The 24,928-nt window shown below is 46.1% G+C and overlaps 1 long non-coding RNA gene across 2 annotated transcripts; it reads left to right on the forward strand.

The window, feature by feature from the left end:
* The first annotated feature begins 97 nt into the window (after positions 1-97).
* LOC148112984 (uncharacterized) lies at positions 98-24,523 on the forward strand. Of its 2 annotated transcripts, XR_015728413.1 has the most exons (4): positions 98-291; positions 6,589-6,675; positions 12,010-12,471; positions 24,291-24,523. It is a non-coding gene; the product is annotated as an uncharacterized LOC148112984 (long non-coding RNA). The 2 variants fall into 2 exon arrangements; XR_015728414.1 differs by lacking the exons at positions 12,010-12,471; positions 24,291-24,523 and adding an exon at positions 8,113-11,972 and having other exon boundaries at positions 99-291.
* The last annotated feature ends 405 nt before the right edge of the window (positions 24,524-24,928 follow it).

Below are 24,928 nucleotides of genomic sequence, written 5' to 3' on the forward strand. Positions count from 1 at the left end.
GCAAGCCGCGGCGAAGCGCCTCCCGCCGCCCCCTCCGCTCTCCCAGCGCCCCGCGGCCCCATCGCCCCCACCCCACTCCCCCCCCGCGCCTCTTTCCAGCCAGCTTCAGGGGTGGGGGGGGGACCGCGTGGGGCGCCCCCCGTGTTAGCCGCGCAGAGCCGGGAGGTTGGCATCGCTTGGCGCAGCCGGCTGCTGCGTTCAACCCAAACGGGCGCCTGCGAGGCTCCCTTCGATGCTGGCGAGTGCTTGGTTCCGTACCCGGCGTAGCCCCCAACCAGATTCCAGGCGCAGGTGTGGATCGCGCGCAAGGCTGCGTGTTTGTGTGTGTCTTTCTCTCTCTCTCTCTCTCGCCATCTGTTAGGATCTGTAGGATCGCGTTTGTGTGTGTGTGTGTCTTTCTTTCTCTCTCTCTCTCTCTTTCTCTCTCCAGCTGTTAGGATCTGTAGGATCCCTGTGTTTGTGTGTGTGTGTGTGTCTCTCTCTCTCTCTCTCTCTCTCTCTCTCTCTCTCTCGCCAGCTGTTAGGATCTGTAGGATCCGTGTGTGTGTGTGTGTGTGTGTGTGTGTGTGTCTCTTTCTTTCTCTCTCTCTCTCTCTCTCTCTCTCTCTCTCTCCAGCTGTTAGGATCTGTAGGATCCCTGTGTTTGTCTCTCTCTCTCTCTCTCTCTCTCTCTCTCTCTCTCTCTCTCGCCAGCTGTTAGGATCTGTAGGATCCCTGTGTTTGTGTGTGTGTGTCTCTCTCTCTCTTTCTTTCTCTCTCTTTCTTTCTCTCTCTCTCTCTCTCTCTCTCTCTCTCTCTCGCCAGCTGTTAGGATCTGTAGGATCCGTGTGTGTGTGTGTGTGTGTGTGTGTCTTTCTTTCTCTCTCTCTCTCCAGGTGTTAGGATCTGTAGGATCCCTGTGTTTTTGTGTGTGTGTGTCTCTCTCTCTTTCTTTCTCTCTCTCTCTCTCTCTCTCTCTCTCTCTCTCGCCAGCTGTTAGGATCTGTAGGATCCCTGTGTGTGTGTGTGTGTGTCTTTCTTTCTCTCTCTCTCTCTCTCTCTCGCCAGCTGTTAGGAGCTGTAGGATCGCTGTGTTTTTGTGTGTGTCTCTCTCTCTCTCTTTCTTTCTCTCTCTCTCTCGCCAGCTGTTAGGAGCTGTAGGATCGCTGTGTTTTTGTCTCTCTCTCTCTCTCTCTCTCTCTCTCTCTCTCCCTCTCCAACTATAAGGATCTGTAGGATCGCTTGCCACGGCCGCCCTCTGGATCTGCCCCCGCCCTGCTTGCCCAACAACCCCGAACCCCATCATCCACGACCCCCAGATCAGCCTAGTCCGCGGAATCGAGCCTTCCCCGGGTGGGAAACTCGAGCAGCCGGCGCGCAGTCCTTCCATCACCGCCTTTGCTCGCGGGTGGGTGTGGATCAGCTCCCCGGGGACGAGAAGCCCACCCACTCACCCACCCATCCAGGCCTGATCCTGTCTTAGGAAACCAAGAATGGGGGGGGGAATCTGGGGAGGGTGGGGGGTGGGGTTTATCTGCTGGAAACACGCGGGGATACACACGACCCAGAAGGGACGCGTGTGCAAAAAAAAACCGCAAAGGGCCCGATACGCGTGTCCGGGACACGCTTTCTTTCTCCCACGCCGAAAGAGGATTTGGGGGCGATGCCCGAACGCAGATTTTCCTCCTGCGCCCCCATTTCAAAGGGGAGAGAGAGAGATCCACGCCCCAACTTTCGGTGGATGCCGTCGGAATCGCGCGCAACGCAGCCAAAGGAGGAGGGAAGAGCAACCCGCTTTTGTGTGTGTGTGTGTGTGATGTGTGATGTGTGCATGTGATACCTCTGACCCTCTTCCGCATTCCCCACCCCCCCACCCCCCCTCCATCCGCTGCTATTAATACCCGGCACGTTTCGGACGTGCAGTCCGCCAGCGCTCTTGCAAAGGGTGGAGGGGGAGTTGCGCAGCGCTTCTGCAGAGGGACGTTTCCACCGCTGCGCAGGGCACCCGAAGTGCCCTCCGATCCTGGGCAGGGATGGGGATGGGCACAAGCCCCAAACTGGCTTGCTGGATGGAATCTCCTGGTCTTGTCTCAAAGTTTAGGGTTCTTCTGTCTTCTACTAGCGGTAGTAGTCCCGGACTTATGACCATAATTGAACCCAATGTTTCCTTTGCTAAGAGGACAATTAACCAGTGGAACAGCTTGCCACCAGAAGTTTTAAGTGCTTCATCACTGGGGGGATTTTAAAACAAGAGACTGGACCATCACTTGTCTGAATTTATTTATTTATTTATTTATTTTTATATGCCGCCCTTCTCCAGAGACTCAGGGCGTTAAGCAATAACCTTCATACTTTTGTATATTTTATACAAAGTCAGCTTATTGCCCCCACAAACCGGGTCCTCCTGGTACGGGTTCTCCTGCTTGAGCAGGGGGCTGGACTAGATGACCTCCAAAGTCCCTTCTAGCTCTTATTTTGATTCTGAAATGGGATTGGGTCTCCTGCCTTGAGCACGGGGTTGGACTAGAAGACCTCCAAGGTCCCTTCCAGCTCTATTCCGATTGATTGGCTAAGCAGTATCAGAACGTTTCTCTTTTTTAATGGGATTTTTATTGAAACTGAAACAAAGAAGGTTAAAAAATAAAACTAAGAAGCTAAAAGGTTATTAAGTAAGTTTTGCCCCCATTTTATGACCTTTCTTGCCGTAGTTGTTAAGTGAATCCCTGCGGTCCTTAAATTAGTAACACGGTTTGCTAAGTTGAAAGTCCACAAGTCTTAAAAAGTCTGCCAAGGTTGGAGATCCCTGTTGTAGGGGCCGAGTTGAGTCCAGGGATTGTAGTTTAATGGGTGGAAATTCCTTTCCTAAAAACCCGGTTATAATCTGGGATGCCAGGAGGAGGTTTAGCCAGCCAGCTGAGTAACTCCTGACTCACCAACTCAGTGATGGGTTTTTCCCAGTAGTTGGGAAAAGTTTTCCCTCCCACTGAGTGAAACTCGGCTGCTTTGCAGGGACTTTTCCACCCACATTTAATTCCTAAGGATTTGTCAGGGCTGGCCGTGAGCCTCTCTCTCTTCCTGAGCCTCTTCCAAAACGCAGAGACAACAATAGGATTGGAAAGGATCTTAAGAGATCTTCTAGTCCACCCTCAGTTCAAGCGGGAGATCCTATAGCAGGTGTTGGCGACGAGGAGCTCTTTATGACTTGTGGACTTCAACTCCCAGAATTCCTCAGCCATGGCCTGTGGACTTCAGCTGGTTCAGGAATTCTGGGACTGGAAATCCCACAGATCATAAAGGGGCAGAGATGGTATTCAGCCGGTTTGGGCGAACTGGTAGCGGAGATCGCAGGTGGGCCCGCCCAGCCTCCCCGGCTCTATGACATCCTATTTTAGGCATGTTTTGGAAACCGGGCGCACACGCATATGAAGTGAGCATGGATGCGCGGGGCAAACCAGTGATTAATAATAATAATAATAATAATAATAATTATTATTATTATTATTATTATTATTATTATTATTATTTTATTTCTATACCGCCCTTCTCCCGAAGGACTCAGGGCGGTGTACAGCCTATTTAAAAACACAAGACAAAACAGCAATTAAAATTTAAAATGATTAAATAAATTTGGCTCCATTTAAAACCCCAGAAATTTAAAATACCCCAATTTAAAACTATTATGTTAATAGCCCGGCCTGGCGGAACAACAGGGTCTTCAGTGCGCAGCGAAACACCCGGAGGTCGGAGATCTTACATATTTCCGGGGGCAGTTCGTTCCACAGGGCTGGAATATTGGAAACCCACCACTGTAAAGCGTTGCCCACCCCTGCCCTGTTCCATTCCATATAAATGGCTGTCCAATCTCATCTTGAGAAACTCCAGTGTTAGAGCACCAGCAATTTCTGGTGGCAAGTAGTTCCGCTGATTAATTGTTCTCACTGTCAGGAAATTTCTCCTTAGTTCTAAGTTGCTTCTCTCCTTGGTTAGTTTCCATCCATTGCTTCTTGTCCTGCCTTCAGGTGCTTTGGAGAATAGCTTGACCCCCACTTCTTTGTGGCAGCCCCCCAAATATTTAAAGATGGCTATCATCCCTACCAGAGGTGGGTTTCAGCAGGTTCTGACCAGTTCTGGACAACCGGTAGCGGAAATTTTTAGTAGTTTGGAGAACCGGTAGTAAAAATTATGACTGGCCCTGCCCCCATCTATTCTCGGCTTCCCGAGTTCCAGCTGATCGGGAGGAAATGGAGATTTTGCAGTAACCTTCCCCTGGAGTGGGGTGGGAATGGAGATTTTACAATACTCTTCCCCTGGAGTGGGGTGGGAATGGAGATTTTACAGTATTCTTCCCTTGGAGTGGAGTGGGAATGGAGATTTTACAGTATTCTTCCCCTGGAGTGGGGTGGGAATGGAGATTTTACAGTACTCTTCCCCTGGAGTGGGGTGGGAATGGAGATTTTACAGTACTCTTCCCCTGGAGTGGGATGGGAATGGAGATTTTACAGTACTCTTCCCCTGGAGTGGGGTGGGAATGGAGATTTTACAGTATCCTTCCCTTGCAAACCGAGCCACACCCACCAAGCCATGTCACTCCCACCAAGCCACACCCACAGAACTGCAAAAATTTGAAACCCACCATTGACTCCTTTGACTTCTCCAAACAGCACATGAGGAAGCCATAAATTACAGGTAGTCCTTGACTTACGACCGGTCGCTTAGCGACTATTCAAAGTTACAAGGGACCTCAAAAAAGGTACTTAGGATGGTGTTTTCCAGGTTCCAACAGCGCCATATGAGGTCATATCTCCGCCTTTTGGGGTGCTGAGCAAACAGCCCACATTTACGGCCATTGGCAGTTTCCCATGGTCATGGGATCTACAATTTATAAAGTTTTTGCCAAAGTATAAAGTTTTTACTTCCAGTTTTTGGCAAAAAATGCCCCGTAATGAACAATGGGTTTATTGAACGACAATCGCCAAAAAGGATTGTAAAATTAGGCGTGGTCATGTGATGACCTGTTTAATGACTGTCTTTGTGGGCACCCTAACGGTCCTAAATTGAGGACTATCTGTATCAGAGAGGTAAGGAATAGCAGAGTCACATGTGAAATGCAGGAAACAATGAAGAGGAAAGAGATTAGAGAAAAAAAAAGAAAAGAAAAGAAAAGAAAAGAAAGAAAAGAGAAGAAAAGGAAAGAAAAGAAAAGAAAAGAAAAGAAAAGAAAAAAGAAAAGAAAAGAAAAGAAAAAAAGAGAAGAAAAGAAAAGGAAAAAGGAAAGGAAAGGAAAGGAAAGGCCTGCTGTCTGGCATGTCCTAAAAGTTAAACTTCACTGGCTGTGTTCACACAACACACTTTAACTGGGCCAATTGGACAATCTTTGATTTGTGCAACGCATAAAGATGGGCAAGGATTAATTTGGCGTTTCGCGATTCGTTTACTGGTTAGTTTATGAACCGGTGTATGTATTCCAAAAACACGTTAATTCCGAACGCAGGTTCAGAATGTTGTGTGAATGCAATGCACTCATGGGATGCATGTGGGGAGGGTTTCCTGGGAAATGCGAACAACCATTTCAGACCGTCCTAGTTCCCAAAGTGAGTTGTCCTCGCTGCCTCCGCCGGGGATTTGTTTCAGCTGTCTCTTTAATCTGGGATTAACACTGCAAGGAAGCCAAGAAACATGGCTTCCTATTTTGGTCAAGAATTTTAATTTTTTTTCTTCCAAGCGTTGCAAAGAGGACAATTCCGCTCTGACTTCCTTCAAAACACAAAGCTTGACAAAACAGGAACAGGAATTGTTTACATGAACTACTCCACGATAGAACTACCGTCGCAACAGCCATTTTAAGGTTTTAAGAAGAGATTGGGCGGCCATTTGTCTGAAAGAGCCAGCGCTGTCCAAAGACGTCTCCGTGGTCATGTGGCCGGCATGACTCAACGCCAAAGGCGCACGGAATACTGTTACCTTCCCACCAAAGGTGGTCCCTATTTTTCTACTTGCATTTTTTACGGGCTTTTGAACTGCTAGGTTGGCAGAAGCTGGGACAAGGAACGGGAGCTCACCCCGTTACGCGGCACTAGGGATTCGAACTGCTGAACTGCCGACCTTTCGATCGACAAGCTCAGCGTCTTAGCCACTGAGCCACTGTGTCCCCCTTTAGGTACTGGTAGGTACTTTCCCTACCGGTTCGCAAATGTGAGCGCTCGCTTCACTCGTACGCAACCTATCCACGCATACACCCGGACCTCTGCACATGTGCTTTGCTGGCGCGTGCGCCTTCCGCTTGCGCGCCCGGCCTCAAAAACGTGCCTAAATAGGATGGCATAGAGCTGGGGCAGGGGGTGAGGGGGCAGGGGGGTGAGGGGGCAGGGAGGTGGGGCCCACCCACAATTTCCGCTACCGGTTCGTGTGAACTGGTCTGAACCGGCTGAATACCACCTCTGCTTCCAACCATTAAACTGCTAAGCCTGCTATACTGTTAAGTGGATCACATGAATCAAGTGGATTTATTTATTTAGTTAGTTTATTTATACCCCACCTTTATTATTTTTATAAATAACTCATTAAACGTGTCTAATACTCTTTCCTCCTCTTATTTTTTCCTCATAACAGGTGGGTTGGACTAAGAGAGAGTCACTGGCCCAAGGTTAACCAGCCAGCTTTCATGCCTGAAGCGGAACTAGAACTCAGAGTCACCTGGTAATTGGTCCAAAGTCACCCAGCCAAGCTTTTATACCTAATGCAGGACTAGAACTCACCGTCTCCTAGGGATTGGCTCAAGAAAACCCAGCTAGCTTTTGTGCCTTAGGCAGAACTAGAACTCGGAGTCTCCTAGAGATTGGTCCAAAGTCACCTAGCCAGCTTTCATGCCTAAATCAGGGACTAGAACTCACCATCTCCTGGTTTCTGGGCTAATACTTTAACCACCAGACCAAAACTGGCTTTGAATTCATTCATTTCCTGGGTTTGCAAAATCCCTAAATTAAACAGATGAACTAGGTTCGCATCCCAAGATAAACCACGGGGAAGAAAAGCACAAACCCCAATCTATCCAAGTTAGCATCTCGGTTTCAAGACAACCGCAGATCCTTCAACGAACACAGCTTTGGCAAACGACGGCTCAAAATCAGCTCGTTTTCTTTTAGGAAAAAACCAGGCCCGGTTTATTTGGGGAGGGGCGGAGCCATGCCGAAGGCCTTTGTCCAGCTGGCAAAGTCCGAGGAGGGCCGAGTTGGCCCAGCCCGAAAGAAGGGAAACACAACAAAGGAAGGTTTGATTGGAAACACACAAGCCGCTTTGTGTTTGCATCACCGGTTTCCTGGCGCCACCAAAGACATTTGCCCACAGAGGCTGCTTTGCGCACAAGCGGGGAGGGAGTCAGTCAGCACCCAGATCCCTCCCACCTGCCCGCTAACAGGGCCTGCCACATTTTGCGTGGCTTCCTTTAATGAATGGGGAGGGGGATCCAGGGTCAGTTTTGCAGGAGAATAAACCAGGAACGAAAAAGAAACGACAACCCTTCTCCTGCTCAGCTGACAGCTGCCCCTTTGTTTCCTTCACACAATAGTTGGGATATTTTTAATTTGCATTGTTAAAAGAGGAGCAAGACCCTCCCTCCTTAAAGAGGGGGGAGGAAGGGGGGAAATCCACCCCCCCCCGCTGCGCGCAATCACTCTGGAAACCATAAAGCTGGCGAGATGAAACAAACATTTTGTCTTCTTTCTCTCCTTTTTTTTTTAAAGATCCTCCCTTTGACTCATCCAATTTCTCACTTTTTCCTGGCTGCGGTTTTCTAGCTTCTCAATCCACACCTCTTTTCCATATATTTTATTTTTAATCTACGCATTTCTAAGCGTTATTTCTGTCCCTCCACCCTGAAACGAGGGGGGGGATATACGTTCACACCAGGATCTTAACCCCAGTTAGGAAAAGATCCAGTGGTTGCATTCACACAACCTGCTAGAACTTGGTTTAGGCAAAGCTAGGTCTTTGATGTAGATCTGTACAGGCAGTCCTCAACTTACGACTGCAATTGGGGCAGAATTTCCATTGCTATGCAAGTTGGTTGTTAATTCCCCAGCCAGCTTTGCTTACTCTCTTGTAATCCCTTCCTCTGCAATCTCTCCACTTTGGCAGGTAAGAGAAAAAGACACGTCTGCCTGAGGAATTCTGGGAGTTGAAGTCCGCCAGGCTTAAAGTTGCCAAGGTTGGAGACCCCTGGTTAAGAGGATCATGCCCGATTTTACGAGCTTATTTGCCACAGTTGTGCTAAGCAAATCACTGCGGTTGTTAAGTGAATTGTGTGGTCATTAAAGTGAATCTGACTCGCCCCATTGATTTTGCTTGTCAGAAGCCGGCTAAGAAGGTCACAAATGATAATCACATGAACCAGGGATGCTGCAATCGTGGTAAATACATTGTGTTCCCAAGCGCCTGGATTTTGACCATGAGAATGCTATGATGGTCATAAGAGCGAGGATAGTCATCATTCACTTATTTAAAAATGTGCTTTTCCACCTTTTGGGCTGAAAAGATGCTGTCCTGTAGGTAACCGGGTGCCATGCTATAAATTACAGGTAGTCCTCAACTTACAAGAGTTCATTTAGTGACCATTCGAAGTTACAACGGAACAGAAAAAAGTGACCTATGACCATTTTTCACATCCCCATGGTCACGTGATCGGAATTCAGAAGGTTGGCAACTGACTCGTATTTATGACGGTTGCAATGTCCCGGGATCACGTGATCCTCTTTTGCGACCTTCTGACGAGCAAAGTCCATGGGGAAAGCCAGATTCACTTAACAACCGTGTTACTAACTTAACAATTGCAGTGATTCACTTAACAACTGTGGCAAGAAAGGTCGTAAAACGGGGGCAAAGTTCACTTAACCAATGTTTCACTTAGCAATTTTGGGCTCAATTGTGGTCGTAAGTTGAGAACTACCTGTATTGCATAGTTTCCAGTGTTTCTCAAACTTGGCTACTTTAAACCCCGATGGAGTTCAACATGCTAAACGGGGAATTCTGGGAGCTGAATTCCACTTTTCTTCAAGTTACTAAGTTTAAGTTAAACCCAGCAATTTGGACTGCACCTAGGAACAAATCTAAGTGATGAAACTAATACAGGTAGTCCTCAACTTACAACCACAACTGAGCCCAAAATTTCTGTTCTTAAGTGAAACATTTGTTAAGTGAGTTTTGCCTCATTTTACGAGTATTCTTGCCACAATTGTTAAGTGAATCACTGCAGTTGATTAGTTAGTAGCACAGTTGTTAAGGGAATCTGGCTTCCCCATTGACTCTGCTTGTCAAAAGGTCGCAAAAGGGGATCCCATAACCCCCAGGACATTGCAACCGTCATAACTATGAGTCTTGTGGTTTTATATAAATAAATATATTTAACATCTACCGTGTTTCCCCGAAAATAAGACACTTTCTTATATTTTTTTGAACCCTGAAATAAGTGCTTGGCCTTATTGCCATGCGCTCAAAAGCCCGATTGGGCTTATTATCAGGGGAGGTCTTATTTTGGGGGAAACAGGGTATATTTACAGCAGACAAGATAGTTAGGGACATCATGAGGTAAATAGAACAGCATACAGAGCACACAGAAGAAAAAAGGCGGGAAAAAAGGGAAACGCCCCCTTTATCCTTGTGGCAACCAATCATAGCGTAAGACTGCCTCATGCATGAGCCAGCACTTTGGAACATCATGAGGTAAATCGAACAGCATACAGAGCACACAGAAGAAAAAAGGCGGGGAAAAAGGGAAACGCCCCCTTTATCCTTGTGGCAACCAATCATAGCGTAAGACTACCTCATGCATGAGCCAGCACTTTGGAACATCATGAGGTAAATCGAACAACATACAGAGCACACAGAAAAAAAAAGGCGGGGAAAAAGGGAAACACCCCCTTTATCCTTGTGGCAACCAATCATAGCATAAGACTGCCTCATGCATGAGCCAGCCCTCTCCAATCAGTCAAGCACAACTGTCTGTTGTGGCTCATTGTACAACCTTCATTGCTCCAGCTACTAAATTTAAATAGCTTAACATGAGGCCTATCTGTACTCTGTTCCAACTAAAATTTCCATGTGTCTCAAAAAGGCAGCCCTGTGGATAACACATTGTAGTATAGGTAGTCCTCGATTTACAACAGTTCGCTTAGTGACCATTACAAAGTTACAACGCCAGAGAAAAAAGTAACATGACTATTTTTCACACTTACAACCATTGCAGCATAATCATGGTCACATGATGTACATTCGGATGTGTGACAACTGTCTCACATTTATGACGGTTGCAGTGTCTTGTGGACACGTAATCCCCTTTTGCGACCTTCTGTCAAGCCAAGTCAATGGGGAAACCGGATTCACTTAACAACCGTTTGACTAATTTAACAACTGCAGTGATTCACTTAACAAATGTGGCACAGGAAGTTGTAAAATGGGGCAAAATTCACTTCACAAATGTCTCATTTAGCAACATAAATTTTGGGCTCAATTGTGCGTTCGTAAGTTGAGGACTACCTGTAGCCTTGGGAGGTGGTGATGAAGGTGTGAGACACTACAGGTAGTCCTCGACTTACGACCACAATTGAACCCAAAATTCCCATTGGTTTCATGCTGTCTCGGGAATTCTGGGATTTGAAGTCCACAGGTGGTAAAAGAGCCATAGAGGTAGTTCTCGATTTACGACTACAATTAAGTCCCAAATTTCTCTTGTTAAGCAAGGCAGTTGTTAAATGAATTTTACCCCATTTTACGACCTTTCTTGCCACAGTTGTTAAGTGAATCACTGCAGTTGTTAACTTTGTAACACGGTTGTTAAGTGAATCAGGCTTCCCTATTGGCTTTGCTTAACAGAAGGTCGTAAAAGGGGATCACATAACCTCGGGACACTGCAACAGTGGTGGGTTGCTACCGGTTCGCACGAGATTGGGCAAACCTAGAGCGGCGGTGGCGGGAGGCTCCGCCCACCCGGACACTTCTTCACACGAGCGAACTGGTAGCGGCGGGATTTGGAACCCGCCCCTGCACTGCAACCATCATAAATATGAGTCAGTTATCTGAATTTTGACCACGTGAGCATGGGGATGCTGCAACGGTCTTGTGTGAAAAACGGTCATAAGTCACTTTTTTCAGTGCTGTTGTAAATTTGAACGGTCACTAAATGAACTGTTGTAAGTTGAAGACTACCTGTAGATGCCTATCCCTGCTTTTGTGCTAAGATAGGTTTGATCTCTTTGTGGTGTAACCTGCTTGGCGAATAAAAGGCCGCGGATTATCTGACGGTTGGATGTACTGCACGAAACAAAAAACAGGTTAATTTCATAATCAGGTTAAAATGCCGGCAAGCAGATCCTCTGTCCATAAGCAGGGATTAAGGGTCACTTTAGTTAAACCTTAACCCAGCTCCCAATTTAGGACATGAATCCACATCAGTACCAGTTCAGCTTCCCTGCACCACACACACACTCAGACACGCAAACACACTAACACACAAATACAACCGAGAGGAAAACAGGAGCAGAAGCTAACAGGCAGAAACAACCTGTTGTGACTTTGGAAAGTGCATAATGAAGACTTTGAAAAATTGCCCACAGATAGTAGATGTTGAAGTCTATCCCTTTGATATAGGTAGTCCTTGACTTACGCCCCAATGGACTCTGTCCATCAGGACCATAAATTGTGACCGTCGTAAATCAGATCACCCATGTGGTCGATCCAATTTTATGACTTTTTTGGGCAGGGGTTGTTAAATAAATGTCATAATGCGAATGCCATGGTCATTAAGTGAACGAATGGTTTGCTAGGAGCCAGGTTTGCCGAAAACTGGAAATTAATGCCAGTTTTCAGCAAAACAATAATAAAAAGCTGCCAAGTGATGGCAGGATCCTGGAACCAGCCATAAATGTGTGTGTGTGGAGGCAGTGTTGAAACTTTGCACAGGGTTGTAAGTAACCCCCGGGTTAAAAAAAAAACCCAGAAAAATTCCATTCCCTTTCATGATTTCTCTTTGTGTTTCTACAGGCAGTCCTTGACTTACAACTACAATGGAGCCCAAAATCTTAGCTGTTAAGTGCGACATTTGTTAAGTGCCCCATTTTACGACCTGTTGTAAATCAGAGGTCCAGGCTTTTGCTCTGTTCCAAGATGTCTCCCTCGCTCTCCCCGAGAGCTTTTATTTTTATACAGTTTTACACAGGCAGATAAAAGGCAGGCAAGCAACAGTGTTCTAATTGGACAAATTATTCACCCCCCTCTCAAGATGCCATCCTCTGAAGGTGAAATGCCACAGTTGTTAAGTGAATCGCTGCAGTCATTAACGTACACGTTTCTAAAGTGAATCTGGATTCCCCCATCAACTTTGCTTGTCAGAAGGTTCGCAAAAGGGGATCCCTTGACCCCCGGAACATTGCAACCGTCATAAATATGAGCCAGCTGCTAAGCGTCCGAATTTTGCTGATATGACATGAAGATGCTGCAATAGTCGTAAGTATGAAAAATGGTCATAAGTCACTTTTTTTCAGTGTGGTTGTCACTTCGAATGGTCGCCAAATGAATGGTTGTAAATTGAGGATTATTTTATACGTAGCCCTCGATGTACGACCATAATGGAGCCCAAAATTTTAGTTGTTAAGTGCAACATTTGTTAAATGAGTTTGCCCTATTTTACGAGTTTTCTTGTTAAGTGAATTGCAGCAGTCATGAAATTACCAACACGGTTGTTAAGTGAATCTGACTTCCCCCATTGCTTGACAGAAGGTTGCAAAAGATGATTACATGAACCCAGGACACTACCACCATCATAAATACCCATGTTTCCCTGAAAATAAGATTGGGTCTTATATTAATTTTTGCTCCAAAAGATGCATTAGGGCTTATTTTCCAGTTAGTTCTTATTTTCGGGAAAATATGGTACTAAATCAGTGACGGGTTGCTCCCGGTTCAGCCCGGTTCGGGCAAGCTGCTAGTGGTGATGATAGGACATCAGCGAACCGGTTCTCTATGACTGGGAGCTGGGCCCCCCGCCCTGCCCCCCAATGTGCGCGGCCCCGTTGCGAACCGGTAGTAAAGGTAAGTAGAACCCACCCCTGACATGCAGCCTGGGGAATTCTGGGAGTTGAAGTCCACACATGTTGGATGAGGGATTCTGGGAGTTGAAGTCTATAAATGCAGCCTGGGGAATTCTAGGAGTTGAAATCTATACATGTTGGCTGAAGGATTTTGGAAGTTGAAGTCCATAAAGGCTGCATGCGGAATTCTGGGAGTTGAAGTCCACACATACTGACAGGAATTCTGGGAGTTGAAGTCCACGCATACTGACAGGAATTCTGGGAGTTGAAGTCCACACACACTAGGAATTCTGGGAGTTGAAGTCCACACATACTGACAGGGATTCTGGGAGTTGAAGTCCACACACACTAGGAATTCTGGGAGTTGAAGTCCACACATACTGACAGGGATTCTGGGAGTTGAAGTCCACACATACTGACAGGAATTCTGGGAGTTGAAGTCCACAGTTTTAAAGTTGTCAAGGTTGAGAAACACCAGCCTGGCAGCTGACCCAAAAAAGCCTTCACAACTTTGTAAAACCTTAACCAAGTTGGGGCCTGGTGGTAGAGAAAGAAGCAGGGACTGAGAAGAAAAGCTTGTAGTGGAATCTAGCAAATCTAGAAGATTTGGGTTGCAAATCTTTGCATGGATCTAAAAAGCTCAGTTCCTGGGGCAGATTTCTGCAGACTTCCTTTCAAAGGGCATTGTCGTGATCTCAGAAGGATTTTTTTTTAAAAAAAGTGCTAAATTATAGGGAGCAGCTATACCATGGCGGAGTGCAAGATCTGTCTGTCGGTCCATCCATCTATCATCTATCTATCTATCTATCTATCTATCTATCTATCTATCTATCTATCCCTGTCTATCATTTATCTATTTATAATCAATACTATCTCTATTTATCTATCTACTATTATCAATCATTTATTTATAATCTATTTATAATCTATCATCTATTTATAATCTATATTATTTATCTGTCTGTCTGTCTGTCTGTCTGTCTCTCTCTCTCTCTCTCTTTCTGATTTTTATCCTGCCTTTCTCACTTTTAAAAATACAGATAATCCTTGATTTACATCCACAATAGAGTCCAAAATTTCCATTGCTAAGAAAAACAGTCATTAAGGGAATTTTGCCCCATTTTACAACCTTCCTTGCCATAGTTGTTAAGTGAATCACTGTAGTTAAACTTCCCCATTGAGTTTGCATGGGGAATGCTGAAACAGCCATAAGTGTGAAAAAAAAGATCATAAATCACTTTTTTTCAGTGCCATTGTAGCTTCGAAGTCAGTAAACGAATGGTTATAAGTTGAGGACTACTTGCACCGGCATCCTTTTTAGCATTCTGCTGATGCTCAGGAGCATTCCCACAAAACGAGAGTCTGTGTGGAATTCAAACCCACAAAATGGCCTGAGCTGGTGAAACACAAATGGCACAGGGCAGATTTTTCACCTCTTCTCTCCTCCCAGTCCCCCTTACATTTTCTCCTGGGCCAATCCACGTTTCCTGGGAGGATTCGAACCCTGGCTCCGTCTTTGAGCCTGTCTCGACCCAACCCGCCTTGCAAGGTTGTCGTTGCGCGGGGAAATAGGAGGAGGAAGAAGCATTGTGTGCGTCCAACGATATTTATGAAAGCAATACAGATGGGATGTGAATCAATCAATAAAACAACTTACGCGCCAGGCATAAGCAAGCAACTTAAATCTGATTTTGTCCCCCCAAATGCCAAGTCTATGTTTTTCACTTAAGAAATAAACATCCTATTTAGTTTCTTGTTTAGACCAGGGGTCTCCAACCTTGGCAACTTTAAAACTTGTGGACTTCAACTCCCAGAGTTCCTCAGCCAGCAAAGCTTGAAGTTGAAGTCCACAAGTTTTGGAGGGTTGGAGACCCCTGGTTTAGCAAGGTTGGAGACCCCTGGTTTAGAGTATATCTGTTTATCAAACTTTCCCCTGCTGTTATTGAAAAAAAAAACCAGATATCAGCTGGGAGGTGAAGCCAGCTGATCAGGGATCCTGTTCCTCCTTTAATGGAAGAGATCCTGGAAGCCAATTTCAAAATCTTCAAAAGAATTTTCTTGCTCAAAACCGGACAAGCAGGTGGATCGAGCCCCAGCTTTTCTGCTGAGCAATACGGATGCCAGTCACCCTTTTCCCCAATGCACCCCACCCTTCCTTAAGAAGCCCTTCCTGAATGCTTAAGCAGGCAGACATTTGCCTAGAGATGAAATTATCCTGCTGAAGTTAAGGGAAAAAAAGGTGTGATTTGCTGACTTCAGCCAATCCCTTCTCAAAGGGTTGGACTGCATCTCCCATCAGCCACAGCAGATCCACACAGCGGTCAGATTCAAACCGGAAAAGTATTGTAATACCACTTCGATATAAGTGGGTGGAAATAAAAATACTGGTGCCGAAAAGAATACTAATGCTGCTTAACTTGGTCATAGAACTAACCCGGTTACAGGTAGCCCTCAATTTTATGACCACAAATTGAGCACAAAGTTTCTGTTGCTAAGACTGTACAACTGAAGGAGTTGTACAGGAGCCTTGGTGGCGCAGCGGACTAAAGTGCTGTTAAGTAGCACTTAGCTGCCTGCAATTACTGCAAGTTCAAATCTCACCAGGCTCAAGGTTGACTCAGCCTTCCATCCTTTCGAGGTAGGTAAAATGAGGACCCGGATTATGGGGGCAATAAGCTGACTTTGTATAAAAAAAAGAACACCGTATGGGGGGGGGGCAAAAGCCCTACTAAGCAGGTATATACAAAAGTATGAAGGCTATTGCTTAACGCATTGTAAGCCGCCCTGAGTCTCCGGAGAAGGGTGGCATATAAATCGAACTAATAAATAAATAAATAAATAAACTGGGATGGTATCTCCTGTTCGTATAGGGGGCTGGACCCTATTATTCTATATTCCAGTGGTCTCCAACCTTGGCAACTTTAAGCCTGGCGGACTTCAACTCCCAGAATTCTCCAGCCAGCAAAGCTGACCAGGGGATTCTTGGGAGCTGAAGTCCTTCAGGCTTAAAGTTGCTAAGGTTGCTATATGTAGTAGATGGATGGGACAGGAGCATCCCTTGTGGGGGCCATGATGTTGCCATGACCCAGACCTGTCGGGAAGGCTGCAGCTGCTGAGATCTCGCTGGCAAAGGGCTTTGTCAGTTGCTTCCTGTTTGCTCATGCAAATTCCCCAGGTGTTCTTGGGCAAGTTGGAGCCTGGGCTGGGTTGCAAGCTCATTTAGCAAATGTGCCTTGGCTGCAGTTGGTTTCCTGTTCGGTTTGCAGCGTGGAAATATATTCCTTGTGCCACAAGGGGCAAGACCTGAAAGAGAGAGGGAGGGAGGGAGGGAGGGGAAAGGGAAAAAGGGAAGAGACGGATGGATGATGATGGATGAATGAATGAATTAAAGGAAGGAAGGAAAAGGAAGGGAGGGAGGGAGGGAGGGAGGGAGGGAGGAAGGAAGGAAGGAAGGAAGGAAAGAGAGGGAGGGAGGGAGGGAAAGGGAAAAAGGGAAGAGAATAGATGGATGATGATGGATGGATGGATGAATGAATGGAAGGAAGGAAAAGGAAGGAAGGAAGGAAAGAGAGAGGGAGGGAGGGAAGGGAAAGGGAAAAAGGGAAGAGATGATGGATGATGATGATGGATGGATGAATGGAAGGAAGGAAGGAAGGAAAGAGAGGGAGGGAGGGAGGGGAAAGGGAAAAAGGGAAGAGACTGGATGGATGATGATGGATGGATGGATGGATGGATGGAAGGAAAGAAAAGGAAGGAAGGAAGAAAGGAAAGAGGGAGGGAGGGAGGGAAAAGGAAAAAGGAAGAGAATAGATGAATGATGATGGATGAATAGAAGGAAGGAAGGAAAAGGAAGGAAGGAAAGAGGGAGGAAGGGAGGGGAAAAGGAAAAAAGTGAGAGACAATGGATGGATGATGATGGATGGATGAATGAATGGAAGGAAGGAAGGAAAAGGAAGGAAAGAAGGAAAGGGAGAGGAAGGGAGGAGAAGGAGGGAGGGAGAAGGAAGGAAGGAAGGAAAAAGGAAGGGAGGGAGGAGAGAGGAAGGAAGGAAGGAAAAAGAGAGGGACGGAGGGAGGAAGGAAGAAAGAAAGGAAGGAGAGAGAGAGAGGAAGGAAGGGAGGGAGGGAAGGAAGGAAGGGTTTTTCTTGCTGTGTACATTTATACATCCAAACTAGACTGTGTTGTTTATCTGTATCATATAATATATGTAGGTATATGGGTATATGCATATTTTTTTATTTTTTTTGTTTATGTGGTGCATATTGGAGGTGGTGACCCTTTGAGAGCTGGATGCAACGAAATTTCATTTTAATGTATGCCAATTGGTGTGCATTCGAAGTGACAATAAAATTAGTCGAAGGAAGGAAGGAAGGAAAGGAAGGGAGGGAAGGAAGGAAGGAAGGAAGGAAGGAAGGAAGGAAGGAAGGAAGGAAGGAAGGGAGGGAAGGGAAGGGAAAGTGAAAAATAGAAGAGGAAGACAGGAAGGAAATTTAGCATGTGTAAACTCGTTGGATTGTGGGAGCACAGCTTCTCAGAAACACAGTCCCTGAATACTAGTTATTGAGAAACACAAAAAGAAAAGTTCTTAAAATCAGAGTCCGGGGTGATCCTGGAGGTCATCTAATCCAGCCGCTTCTTAGAGCAAGATCTAAGAAGACCATCTTCTTCACTTGGCAGGCCCTCAGTGAAGGAGATCTTATCCCATTGTAGGCCAGACTGTTCCACCTCTATGGATACCCACCCCTCTCCTAGAAGAAAAATATTTTGAGAAATGTTAAACAGGCAGAATATTATATTTCCCTGGATGAGAAATGGAGAAACATATTTTTTTTAGAGGCAGGAAGCAGACTCACTCTTAATAGCCCCCACCATCCCCCAGCGCTGGCTGGGGGATTCTGGGAGTTGAAGTCCACCCATCTTCAAGCTTCCAAGGTTGAGAAACACTGATCCAAAGCAATATCCAGCAACTGGGCAGCCGGCGGCATTACTGGGGCATGCCAGTCAGAGGTGGGATTCACTTACCGTCCCTATTGGTTTACAAATGTAAGCATGTGTGGTAGTCGCGCGTTACGTCCATGCAGGTGGGCGGAGCCTCCCGCAGTTGCCACCAGTTTGTGCGAACCGGTCAGAACCGGCTGAATCCTACCATTGATGCCGGTGCCTTTAGAAAAGGCTCTGAGGATAAATGGAGCCTTTGTACGTGTGACGGCTGTTTTTATTTCTTTTTAAGAAGAAATTGGACAACCCTTTGTCTGGTAGGGTCCCATGCCTGAGCAAAGGGTTGGACTAGAAGACCTCCGAGGTCCCTTCCCTTCTATTATTCTTTTATCTGTTTTTGCACTCCAGGACAGAATATGTATATAACTCTAAAAGAAATCCAAGAAGGTTTAAACAAAGCATTTCAGAGGGTTGGACTAGAAGACCTCCATGGCCCCTTCCAACTCGTTATTATTCTGTTCTTTCCAGTCTCTCCCACGGGGGAGGTTGGAGGGAGGAAGGATTGCTGCAATTTTAATCCCGGAGCCAGAAGGCAGCAAGAGCAGAACTCGCCGGGCGGCTAGCGAATTCGCAATCCATCTGTTGATCTCTCGTCTCAGATCCTTACGGTAGCCTGGAAACCGAGCCGGGGAAATCAGATCTCGCCTCCCCAGGGAACCGATTTCCTTTCCAATCAGGAAGAAGTAGAATTTTCTTCTCAAATGAACGCAAAGAGGAGAAGCCAAGAAAATGGAAGTTTTTAGTTTTTTCTCTCTCTCTCTCTGGCTTGGATGGGTCTTCCCATCATCCACTATCTCCTTCTTAGCATCCTTTGGCCAGAGGTGGTATTCAGCCGGTTTGAACCGGTAGTGGAAATCGAGGGTGGGACTATAATGGAGTTCAGAATAGCTAACGGAGGCAGTTGTTAGGTCTGCCTCCTCCTCCTCCTCTTCCTCCTTCCTGCACACCCCGTTCCGTTCTAGCACTGATAATGTTACCTAGCTGGGTAATGAAACATCTGCACGGAAACCACTAAGCACAGAGTACACCAGTCCCTCATTTCAACCCTGAGCTATATATTCTTTTATCGGCTTCTTTCTTTTCATACACTGAGTTGTTCCAGATGCTATTTTATTTCCAGTTCTATTTCCCGCAAAGAAGAGGGGGTGTCGACCTATTCTCCAAAGCACCAGAAGGCAGGACAGGAAGCAACGGATGGAAACTAATCAAGGAGAGAAGCATCCTAGAACTAAGGAGGAATTTCCTGGCAGTTAGAACAATTCACCAGTGGAACAACTTGCCACCAGAAGTTATAGATGCTTCAACACTCTTTTAAGAAGAGATTGGATAACCATTTGAATGAAATGGTGTAGTTTCCTGCCTGAGCATGGGGTTGGACTAGAAGACCTCCAAGGTCCCTTCCAACTATATTATTCTGTTAACCCCCTGCCCAAGCAGAGACCCTATACCAGGGGTGGGCAAGTATGGCACCTTTTTGACTTGTGGACTTCAACTCCCAGAATTCCTGAGCCAGCCATCTCTTCTTGAAAAACTTCCAGTGTTGGAGCATTCACAACTTCTAGTGGCAATTTGTTCCACTGGTTAATTTTTTCTCACTCTCAGGAAATTTCTCCTTAGTTCTAGGTGGCTTCTCTCCTTGCTTGGTTTCCACCCGTTGCTTCTTGTCCTGCCTTCAGGTGCTTCGGAGAATAGGGGTGAAATGCTACCAGTTCGCTCCGGTTCGGGCGAATTTGTAGCAGCGGCAGTGGGTGGTTCGGTGAACCGGTAGCGGTGGCAGCGCGAGGCTCCGCCCACCCACCCAGATGATGTTACTTCCTGGTTTTAACATGTTTTTGACCCTCTGCACATGCACAGAAGGCTTTCTGCTTGCGCAGAGGGTCCAAAATTGGATGTGATGATGGCGCGCGCACGCACTTCCAAACCACTAGGGAAGGTAAGTAGATTTCACCCCTGCCCCACTCCCTCTTCTTTGTGGCAGCCCCTCAAATATTGGAAGAAAACATCCCGAGAGGAAAGTCAGTGTGGTGGATGGCAGCATTCCTGGCTTCGGAGCTTCCCACCTGCCTTATTTGCAGGGAAATCAGAAACCAGGTTAAACTGTGCTTTAACTTGGATGTTTCTGGTTCGGGCACAGCTGATCCTCCTTTCTCCATTCAGCTCTTCCCATGCCAGGAAAGCCACGTGCGCCTGGCTTGATCACACCCTGATGCACTCTCTCGAAGCTACCGAAAGGCGGTTTCATCCGAAACAGAAGCCTCCTGTCCAGAGAACAAGGGTGGCTGTGTGTGGCAAGGGAGGGGCGTGGCTGCACACACACAAACCCGGGTGTGTAGATGTGTGTTTGCATGCTTGGGGCTAGGCCGCTTCCTCAGGGGTGACTCAAAGGTGCTGGGAGCGGCATTGCCAAGGGAATGAGCTCGGCCTCCGCCCGGCCTCTCTTTGCTCTTACACCCGCGTATGCAAATCTTTCGCTCTTTCCGCAGCGAAAAGTTGCAGAGGAGGAAGTTTTTCCACTCTCTGCCTTCATGCAATTGTTGCCTGCACAACACAAGCGCACTTCTAGCTGTGGTTTGTCCGCTCTCAATTGCATTCTTGGCCTTTTTGTGTTTTGGACTGCAAAAAGCACTGGGTAGATTAGGGCAGGGGTGAAATCCAGCAGGTTCTAACAGGTTCTGGCGAACCGGTAGCGGAAATTTTGAGCAGTTCAGAGAACCGGCAAATGCCACCTCTGGCTGGCCCCAGAGTGGGGTGGGAATGAGGATTTTGCAATATCCTTCCCCCAGGAGTGGGGAGGGAATGGGTATTTTGCAATATCCTCCCCCCAGGAGTGGGGAGGGAATGGGGATTTTGCAGTATCCTCCCCCCAGGAGTGGGGAGGGAATGGGGATTTTGCAATATCCTCCCCCCAGGAGTGGGGAGGGAATGGGGATTTTGCAATATCCTCCCCCAGGAGTGGGGAGGGAATGGGGATTTTGCAATATCCTTCCCCTGCCACACCCACCAAGCCACGCCCACTGAACCGGTAGTAAAAAAATTTGGATTTCACCACTGGATTAAGGGTGTCCAACCTGGGCAACTTTAAAACTTGCGGACTTCAACTCCCAGAATTCCTCAAGCAGCTATGTTGGGAATTCTGGGAGTTGAAGTCCAGAGTTGCCCAGGTTGGATACGCCGGAATGTACAGGTAATCCGCGACTTACTTACCGTTCAAAGTTACAACGGCACTGAAAAAAGGTGATTTTCCACACTTACAACCGCGGCAGCCTCCCCGTGGTCAGGTGATCCAAATTCAGACGCTTGGCCACTGGCTCATATTTATGACGGTTGCAGTGTTTCTGGGGTCACGCCATCCCCTTTTGCGACCTTCTGACAAGCAAAGACAATGGGGAAGCCAGATGCACTTAACAACCGTGTTCCTCATTTAATGACGGCCGTGATTCACCTAACAACTGCAGCAAGAAAGGTAGAAAACGGGGCAAAACTCACTTGACAACTGTCTTGTTTTGGGCTCCATTGTGGTCGTAAGTCAAGGACTACCTGTATTCACAGCCAAGCAGGTGCGCCATCCACATGCTTAGTAAATGACCTGGATAAGATCCTTGACCTCAAGACACTAATGCCAATCAAGTCAGCTTACTGTCCTCAGCAGCTTGCAAGCTCTATTAGCAGCCTCCGAAGGGAGCATTCCAACCACTTATTTCAATTCAATTCAGTACGGAGCCAAAGGGATCTTGGAGGTCTTCTAGTCCCACCCTCTACTCAGGCAAGAGACCCTGCACCATTCCGGATAAAGGGTTGTCCGGTCTCTTCTTAAAAAATGTTGAGATGTTGAGACTCTAGAAAAAGTGCAGAGAAGAGCAACCAGGATGATTAGAGAACTGGAGACTAAAACATACAACGAAGGGTTGCAGGAACTGGGCCTGGCAAGTCTAGTGAAGAGAAGGACCAGGGGAGACGTGATAGCAGTCTTCCAATATTTGAGGGGCTGCCCCAGAGAGGAGGGGGGTCAACCTACTATTTTCCAAAGCACAAGAAAGAAGGAAGGAAGGAAGGAAGGAGGGAGAGAGGGAGGGAGGGAGGGAAAGAAGGAAGGAAGGAAGGAAGGAAGGAAGGAAGGAAGGAAGGAAGGAAGGAAGAAAGAGGGAGGGAGGGTGGGAGGAAGGAAGAAAGGAAGAAAAAGAAAGAGAAAGAAAGAAAGAAAGAAAGAAAGAAAAATATCTGAGTGAACCATGGATGGACAGAAGACATGGCTAGTCTAGTGAAGAGAAGGACCAGGGGAGACATGATAGCAGTCTTCCAATATTTGAGGGGCTGCCCCAGAGAGGAGGGGGGTCAACCTACTATTTTCCAAAGCACAAGAAAGAAGGAAGGAAGGAAGGAAGGAAGGAGGGAGAGAGGGAGGGAGGGAGGGAAGGAAGGAAGGAAGGAAGGAAGGAAGGAAGGAAGGAAGAAAGAAAGAGGGAGGGAGGGTGGGAGGAAGGAAGAAAGGAAGAAAAAGAAAGAGAAAGAAAGAAAGAAAGAAAGAAAGAAAGAAAGAAAGAAAGAAAGAAAGAAAGAAAGAAAAATCTGAGTGAACCATAGTTGGACAGAAGACATGGCTAGTCTAGTGAAGAGAAGGACCAGGGGATACATGATAGCAGTCTTCCAATATTTGAGGGGCTGCCCCAGAGAGGAGGGGGGTCAACCTACTATTTTCCAAAGCACAAGAAAGAAGGAAGGAAGGAAGGAAGGAGGGAGAGAGGGAGGGAGGGAGGGAAGGAAGGAAGGAAGGAAGGAAGGAAGGAAGAAAGAAAGAGGGAGGGAGGGTGGGAGGAAGGAAGAAAGGAAGAAAAAGAAAGAGAAAGAAAGAAAGAAAGAAAGAAAGAAAGAAAGAAAGAAAGAAAGAAAGAAAGAAAGAAAGAAAAATCTGAGTGAACCATAGTTGGACAGAAGACATGGCTAGTCTAGTGAAGAGAAGGACCAGGGGATACATGATAGCAGTCTTCCAATATTTGAGGGGCTGCCCCAGAGAGGAGGGGGGTCAACCTACTATTTTCCAAAGCACAAGAAAGAAGGAAGGAAGGAAGGAAGGAGGGAGAGAGGGAGGGAGGGAGGGAAAGAAGGAAGGAAGGAAGGAAGGAAGGAAGGAAGGAAGGAAGAAAGAAAGAGGGAGGGAGGGTGGGAGGAAGGAAGAAAGGAAGAAAAAGAAAGAGAAAGAAAGAAAGAAAGAAAGAAAGAAAGAAAGAAAGAAAGAAAGAAAGAAAGAAAGAAATCTGAGTGAACCATAGTTGGACAGAAGACATGGCTAGTCTAGTGAAGAGAAGGACCAGGGGAGACATGATAGCAGTCTTCCAATATTTGAGGGGCTGCCCCAGAGAGAAGGGGGTCAACCTACTATTTTCCAAAGCACAAGACAGAAAGAAAGAAGGAAGGGAGGGAGGGAGGGAAGGAAGGAAGGAAGGAAGGAAGAAAGAAGAAAGAAAGAAAAAAGAAAGAGAAAGAAAGAAAGAAAGAAAAAGAAAGAAAGAAAGAAAGAAAGAAAGAAAGAAAGAAAGAAAGAAAGAAAAAGACATCTGAGTGAGCCATGGATGGACAGAAGACATGGCTGGTCTAGTGAAGAGAAGGACCAGGGGAGACAGGATAGCATCTTCCAATATTTGAGGGGCTGCCCCAGAGAGGAGGGGGTCAACCTACTATTTTCCAAAGCACAAGAAAGAAAGAAAGAAAGAAAGAAAGAAAGAAAGAAAGAAAGAAAGAAAGAAAGAAAGAGAAGGAAGGAAGGAAAAGAAAGAAAGAAGGAAGGAAGGAAGGAAGGAAGGAAGGAAGGAAGGAAGGAAGGAAGGAAGGAAGGAAGGAAAAGAAAGAGGGGCTGCCCCAGAGAGGAGGGGCTCAACTTATACTCCGAAGCACCCGAAGACCAGACAAGGAGCAATGGATGGAAATTGACCAAGGAGAGATTCCACCTAGAAATAAGGAGAACTTTTCTGACAGTGAGAACAATCCACCCATGGAATGGAATGTGTGGGAAGCGGCAAGATATCTAAATGACCTGATCTTCCCAAAGCAAAGAATAGCTTTCTTCAGAGCCAGATTTAATATTCTCCCCTCAGCACTTCTCCTGGGTAGGTATAAGAGAACACCAATAGCAGAACGGGTGTGCCTATGTGGAAAAGGAGAAGTCAAAGATATCTCACATGTTTTATTGTGCTGTGAGTTATACAGAGTTTATAGGTCAGTATATATTCTCCTCTTACTAGAGACGGGGACGGCAGATGACTTTTCTCCTCCAGGACTCAAACCCGGCTACCACGCGTGCAGTGGCAAAATTCGGTGCAACATCCACAAGAAAAAAAATGGGTTACAGAATTATAGCTGTCAACTTGTGCCAATTTTTTGGAGATATCTATAACAATTTTTGGAAAAATACATTTACTCACATATTTAAAAATCTTTTAATTGGGGAATTTTATGGGTAAGGGGTTTTAAAGTGGGGAAGCCAATGATAAATTTAATTTCGTTTTAAAGTATTTTAATATTTGTATTGTGTGTTTTTAAATTTTGGCTGTTCACCGCCCTGAGTCCTTCGGGAGAGGGGTCGGTATAAAAATTTAAAAATAAATAAATAAATAAATAAATAAATAAATAAATAAATAAATAAATAAATAAATAAATTTATCGGTTCTCCACTCACGTAAATGAGGAAGCAACCCTAACGGTTTGAGATGATGTATTTTCATAAGAGGGATGTTATTATTCATGATTAATGTCAGCATTATTTTTAATATATTGCATGTCAAATGCTGGTCGATGTCCATTAATAAAGTTATATTCTATCAACCCATGGAACAGAAGTTGCCTTCGGAAATTGTGGGCGCTTCATCACTGGAGGCTTTCA

This window comes from Pantherophis guttatus, chromosome 6 (assembly GCF_059756535.1).
Source record: "Pantherophis guttatus breed Tessera chromosome 6, ASM5975653v1, whole genome shotgun sequence".
Classification (NCBI taxonomy): domain Eukaryota; kingdom Metazoa; phylum Chordata; class Lepidosauria; order Squamata; family Colubridae; genus Pantherophis; species Pantherophis guttatus.